Source organism: Nomascus leucogenys, chromosome 2 (assembly GCF_006542625.1).
Source record: "Nomascus leucogenys isolate Asia chromosome 2, Asia_NLE_v1, whole genome shotgun sequence".
Lineage (NCBI taxonomy): Eukaryota > Metazoa > Chordata > Mammalia > Primates > Hylobatidae > Nomascus > Nomascus leucogenys.
This window is the reverse complement of record NC_044382.1, coordinates 70,200,664-70,208,124: the sequence shown is the minus strand read 5'-3', so window position 1 is coordinate 70,208,124 and position 7,461 is coordinate 70,200,664.

The following is a 7,461-nucleotide window of genomic DNA, read 5'->3' as shown; positions in this document are numbered from 1 at the left end:
TATGTTTTTAAGAAACTGCCCAACTGCTTGCCAATGTGGCCACACCATTCTACATTTCCATAAGTAATAGATAAGGATTCTAATTTTTATATATATATCCTCTACAACTATTGTTACTATGTTTGATTATTATTATCATGATTACTATTATAATCACCCTAATAGATGTGAGGTAGTATTTCACTGTGGTGTGATTTTGACTTGCATTTCCTTGGTGGCTAATGATGAACATCTTTTTCTATGCTTCTTGGCCATTCATAGACCTTTTTTGTAGTAGCATTCATTCAGATCCTTTGTCCATTTTGTATTTTATTTTACTTTATTTATTTATTTTTTTAATTTCAGATTCTCACTTTGTTGCCAAGGCTGGAGTGCAGTGGCACAATCATAGCTCACTGCAACCAAGACCTCCTGGGCACCACTGATCCTCCCACCTCAGCCTCCTGAGTAGCTGTGGTTACAAGCACGTGCCACTGTGCCTGGCTAATTTTTGTATTTTTAGTAGCGACGGGGTTTCACCATGTTGGCCAGGCTGGTCTTGAACTCCTGACCTCTAGTGATCTGCCCACCTGGGGCTCCCAAAGTGCTGGGATTACAGGAGTGAGCCACCACGCCCGGCCCTTTGTCCATTTTTAAATTGGGTTACTTATATTTTTGGTTTTTTGTTGTTTTTTGTTGTTGTTGTTGTTGTTGTTGTTTGTTTTTTTGAGATGGAGTCTCACTTTGTCACTCAGGCTAGAAGCAGTGGCATAATGTTGGCTCACTGCAACCTGTGCTTCCTGGGTTCAAGCAATTCTCCTGCCTCAGCCTTCTGAGTAGCTGGAACTACAGGCACGCGCCACCACACCCAGCGAATTTTTGTATTTTTAGTAGAGATGGGTGTTCACCATGTTGGCCAGGCTGGTCTCGAATCCCTGGCCTCAAGTGATCTGCCTGCTTCAGCCTCCCAAATGCTGGCATTACAGACGTGAGCCACCTGGTTACTTATATTTTTATTGTTGAGATATAAGAGGTTTTTTCTTTTAAAAAATAAATTCTGGATACAAGTCCCTTACCAGATACATGATTTGCAATTATTTGCTTAAACTCTGTATGTTGTCTTTTCACTTTCTCAGTGTTATCCTTTGAAGCACAGAAGTTAATGGTATATTTTAAAATTAAGATATAATTTACATGCCATAAAATTAACCCTTTTAGAGCTAAGATATGAGGAGGCAAAGGCATCAGAATGACACAATGGACTTCGGGGACTTCGGGGAAAGGTTGGAGGTGGTGAGGGATAAAAGGCTACACATTGGGTACGGTGTACACTGCTCGGGTGATGGGTGCACCAAAATCTCAGAAATCGCCAAGAAAGAACTTATTTGTGTAACCAAACACCACCCGTTTCCCCAAAATATTGAAATATTTTTTTAAGTAAAAATATTAACCCTTTTAAAGTATACAATTCAGGCCGGGCTCGGTGGCTCACGCCTGTAATCCCAGAACAGTGGGAGGGCAAGGTGGGTGGATCACCTGAGGCCAGGGGTTTGAGACCAGCCTGGCCAACATGGTGAAACCTTGTCTCTACTAAAAATACAAAAATTAGCTGGGCGTGGTGGCGAATGCCTGTAATCCCAGTTACTCGGGAGGCTGAGGCAAGAGAATCACCTGAACCTAGGAGGTGGAGGTTGCAGTGAGCCAAGATCGCACCAGTGTGCTTCGGCCTGGGTGACAGAGTGAGATTCCATCTCAAAAATAAAATAAAATTAAATTAAATTAAATTAAAATAAAATATATATATGTATATATATATAATTCAGTGTTTTAATTATATTTACAAAGTCATGCAACCATCATCCCCATCTAATTCCACAACATTTTCATCACCCTCATAAAGTATCCTATATCTATTGTTAGTCACTCCTGATTTTCTTTTTCCCTGGCAACCACAATTCTACTTTCTGCCTCTAAGGATTTACCTACTCTGAATATTTCCTATGAATGGAAACATAGGGTTTATTCATTTTGTAACATTTCAGTACTTAATTCTTTTTCATTGTTGCAAAATAGAGTAATAGCCCATTGTGTATTTACCTCACATTTTGTTTATCGATTCATTATTTGATGGACATTTGAGTTGTTTCCACTCTTTGGCTATTAGGAATAATGATGTTATGCACATTCATGCATAAGGTTTTACTTGAATGTATGTTTTCAATTCTCTTGGATATATACCTAAGAGAAGAATTGCTGGTTCATATAGTAACTGTATGTTTATCTCATGTTCACCTTTTTGAGGAACTGCCAAACTATTCTCCAAAGTGGCTGCACCATTTTAAATTCCTACTAGCAATATATGAGTGCATCCTTATCAAATTGTGTGGTTTTTGTCCATTTTACTACTGATATGACATATTACATGAACTCATTTTCTGATGCTAAACTAACTTTGCATTCCTGGGATAAATCACACTTCATCATGGTGTATAATACTTTTGATATGTTGCTGAATTTGATTTGCTAATTTTTTTGAGACTTTTTTGTCTATGTTCATAAGAGATATTCATTTTTTTTCTTTTCTTTTTTGAGACAGGGTCTTACACTGTCACCCAGGCTGGAGTGCAGTGGTGCAATCTCGGCTCACTGCAACCTCCTCCTGCTGGGTTCAAGTGATTGTTATGTGTCAGCCTCCCGAGTAGCTGGGACTACAGGTACACACCACCACACCTGGCTAATTTTTATATTTTTTGGTAGAGACAGGATTTTGCCATGTTGGCCAGGCTGGTCTTGAACTCCTGACCCCAAGTGATCTGCCCACCTCGGCCTCTCAAAGTGCAGGGATTACAGGGGTGAGCCATCATGCCCAGCTGAGATATTCATATATTTTTTAAAGGATGGTGGTGAATATCAACCTGCCGTGGTATTTCTATTCCATTGAATACATGTAAAAAGAATGATGCAATGGGCCAGGTGCAGTGGCTCACGCCTGTAATCCCAGCACTTCGGGAGGCCAAGGCAGGCAGATCACCTGAGTTCAGAAGTTGGAGACTAGACTGACCAACATGGCAAAACCCCATCTCTACTAAAAATTAGCAGGGCATGGTGGCATGTGCCTGTAGTCCCACTACTCAGGGAGGCTGAGGCAGGAGAATTGCTTGAACTGGGGAGGGAGAGGTTGTAGTGAGCTGAGATCACGCCACTGCACTCCAGCCTGGGCGACAAAATGAAACTCCATCTCAAAAAAAAAAAAAAGAATGATGCAATAGCTTTCTTTCCAAATGTCAATACCTACAACTTACCAGAAATTACATCTTTTACAAGTATTTAAACCCATGATGAAAATTTGCGATGCCATTTTAAAAACATGTGACGTGGCATATAATCTTGTCAAAATTATTTTACAAGGTACAGCAAGAGAAACTATCTGAAGATCACCGTCACTGTTACAGTCATTTTAGGGAGCCACCAGAGGGTTTTGAGCAGGATTGCCATGCTATCTTTTAGTGTTTTACAAAGCACTGTTGGAGATAGAGTAGAAGCTGGAAGCCAGTTAGAGGCCACTGTAATAATCAATCCCAGGTGGTGCTGTGGACCAGGTAGTAGTGAAGGTGGTGGGAAGTGATTCTTTGTTGTTGTTTTTGTTGTTTTTGAGACAAGGTCTTGCTGTCACCCAGGCTAGAGTGCAATGGTGTGATCATAGCTTACTGCAACTTAAACCTCCCAGGCTCAAGTAAGCCTCCTACCTCAGCCTTCCCAGTAGCTGGGACCATGTCCAACTATTATTTTTTTCAGAGACAGAGTCTCACTGTGTTGTCCAGACTGAAATGTTTAATATATGTTGAGGGTAGAGCTAATAGGGTTTGCTATCTGATCTGATGTACCACGTGGAAAGAGAGAACGAGAGAGAAAGAATATATCTCCAGCTACAGGGTTCAGGGTTGATCAACTCATCTACTCATCTATAAACTCATCTCTAAAATGAATTTGATGGCACCCCTTGGCTCATAGTGCTGTTGTTGTGAGGTTTAAAGACGATTCAATGCTCCTGAACTAATAAAAGGCAGAGTGGCAACACCCTAGTAAAAGATAACCAACTTTAGCTATTTTATAGGCGATCCCTCTTAGCAGCTGATCTTCATCTTATCATTGCTGTTTTAAGGGTCATTAGTGTTTTGTCTTCTTTTGTTTTTACACTAAACTCTACCTTCATTGACAGTAGGAGTGAGTCTTACAGATCTTTGCATCCTCAGCTCATACCCTAGTCCCTGGAACATGTCTTCCTTAAATATGTGTTACTATCCTCTCCTTGCCAAGTCCCATGGATATGAAGTTCTGAAATCTGTTCCTTTTCATCTCCCCAACTACCTCATGGTCCAAATTCCTTAACCTGACTATGAGACCCTGTTTTCCTGTGTCCCTCCCCTATGTCCCCCAATCCCTCTATCCATAAATGTAGACATCAATGACAGGCAAATAACATGCACCCTTTCAAAAGCATGTTCAACATTTAACACAATTGAGAGTGAAGGATAGCGAGGCAACACCCGAGGAGGCAGTCCTTACTGTTCCCTCTGTTGTCCCAAGCTCTTGCTAGAAACTTGCACACCCCCCTCAGGCAAACAAAAGCCCTGCAGTTAACAGAACTCTGCCTTTTGAAGGCAAGTCAGCAAAGCCTCCAGTCACCACAATGCTTTGCAATGCCCTATTCATCAGTCTGTCTTCACTCCTCACCTCCCCAGGATCTAGCCCAGGAGAGCCTGTCATATAACAGATGTTCAATAGCCATTCTCTAAGCACTGCTGCATGCCGAAGGGAAATGTGATGAATTAGACTTGGAGACGGAGAAATGGAACATTGAGCAAGAAGTCAAAAGGGGTAGTTTGACTTAGGGCTTAAATTCAGGCTATGACAATAATTGTGAGATCCGGGCAAACTGATTTTTGCTTTCTCTGTTGTGAAATGGGCCTTGATGACTTTCGAACTTTCAAGCTTTTTTTAAACTGGAACTCTCAGGTATATGCTTTGTACTGTGATGAGAACACGGTGAGCAGGCACACACACCCACACACAACGGAAACAACGGGCCGTGAAACCCCACATCCTCACTTCCAATTAGGTTTCTTTTTAGTATTTTTATTTTTTATTTTTTTTTAGACAGGGTCTCACTCTGTCACCCAAGCTGAAGTGCAGTGGTGTGATCTCGGCTCATTGCAACCTCTGCCTCCTGGGCTCAAATGATTCACCCATCACAGCCTCCCAAGTAGCTGGGACCATAGGCACACACCACCATGACTAGCTAATTTTTTGTATATTTTGTAGAGATAGAGTCTCGCCGTGTTGCCCAGGCTGGTCTCAAACTCCTGAGCTGAAGCAATCCATCCGTCCCAGCCTCCCAAAATGTAGGGATTACAGGCGTGAGCCACAGTGCCTGGCCTTAATTCATTAAAAAAAAAATAGTCATCATGTGCCCCATAAATATATACAGCTACAATGTACCCACAAAAAAATTAAAGACAATAATAATAGTCATGACTCAGTACACAGATTTTACAAACCTCTCTAGATTTTGACCCACAGTTTAAAAAATATCACCTGAAAGGGTTAAGGGTGATAACACATGGAAAGGGTTTGGTCCCAAAGGAAGGCTCCCTAAATGGAAAACTGAAAAGTGCTATGGTAGAGGAACCTTCAAAATGAAGTGGTGGGTAGGGGGTGTCAATTAATTCTGCTGACAAATGGGAAGGAGGAAGGTTGAGGATGAATTAAAGACACAAAATACCAATAGGGGAATAATTGCAGTGCTGCTTAGAACCTTCTTAGCCCTCATCTTTGCATGGCTGGATTCTTCTCATCCATCTTTTCGTTCTCAGCTCAAATGCCTGTGAAGCCCTCCCAAAGCCCTCCCAAAGCATGAAGCCCTCCCAAAGCATGAAGCCCTCCCAAAGCATGAAGCCCTCCCAAAGCATGAGCTCCTGCTAACCTTCCTTTTTCTCACTGTATCCTATTACTGTTACTCCCTCCATAGAACTGTCAACTAAAGAATCATGAGGTTCATAAATTTGGGGAAGAGAGCTTTATTTCTGTTTGTTTGTTTGTTTGTTTGTTGAGACACGGTCTTGCTCTGTCACCCCAGCTGGAGTGCAGTGGTGCAATCATAACTCACTGCAGCGCTGAACTCCTGGGTTCAAGCAATCTTCCTGCCTCAGTCTCCTGAGTATCTGGGACCACAGCCACATGCCACCATGCCCAGCTAATGTTTAAATATTTTGTTTGTTTGTTTGTTTTTCGTAGAGACTGAATCTAACTATGTTGCCCAGGCTGGTCTGGAGCTCCTGGACTCAAGTGATCCTCCCACTTCAGCCTCCCAAAGTGCTGGAATTACAGGCATGAGCCACTGTGCCCGGCCTGAAGAGGTTTATTTCTGAAGGGTTGGAGCCTGCAGCCTGGCCATCCTTATAGGCTGGGAAGTATGGTCTCTGGCAGAGACCAAAAGCAGGCACTTTGAAGGAGAGAAGGGTGAAGCAGGAATTTATGCCAAATGGGTTGGCCAAGTATACATATTTAACAGGTTATAGGAGAAGCTATTCAGGAAAGAGGGGTGCACACATGCATAATAAACAATCATGCATGCTACATGGGTCACATGTTCACTTTGGGGTAGAGACTTAACATTTAAATGCATTACAATTAGACCCTTTACATCAAAAGGCGAAGCAGAGAACATAAAGGCACTCAGTGTGCAGCCTCTGTAAACTGGCTAGGGCCAGTCTGTGGTGGGTGGTCTCTTATCAGGAGAAAGTTACTGAAATCAGTCTCTTGTCTAATGAAAGCAGGAGTTATGGCCTGTGGAACAAAGGGATCAGTTAGTCAGTGACTGGTAGTTGGTAAGCTGCAATTGTTTTAATATTGCTTGTTTAGCTGCTAGAGGAAAAAAACAGACATTGTGGCAGTTAGAACATCGTTTATTCTTTAAGTGTCTGGGTGAGTGATTTAACCCCTGCCTGGCAGGGCCTTAGGTCTTGTTTATAAGTTGGTATGTTACTGCCACAAAAAAATCTAGTCCATCAGCCTTAGGATCTTTTTTTTTTTTTTTTTTTTGAGACAGTCTCACGCTGTCACCCAGGCTGGAGTGCAGTGGCTCACTGCAACCTCCGTCTCCTGTCAAGTGACTCTCGTGCCTCAGCCTCCCAAATAGCTGGGATTACAGGCATGCGCCACTACGTCTGGATAATTTTTTTGTATTTTCAGTAGAAACAGGGTTTTGTCATGTTGCCCAGGCTGGTCTCAACTCCTGACCTCAAGTGATCCACTCGCCTCAGCCTCCCAGAGTGTTGGGATTACCGGCTTGAGCCACCGCTCCCGGCCAGGATCTCTATTTTAACAGAACTATTCTTATTTGAAATCAATTACTTATTTGCATGTTTGTTGCCTGCTGTAGCCCTTCCTCTTTGTGGGCAGGAATCCTGTCTACCTGGCTCA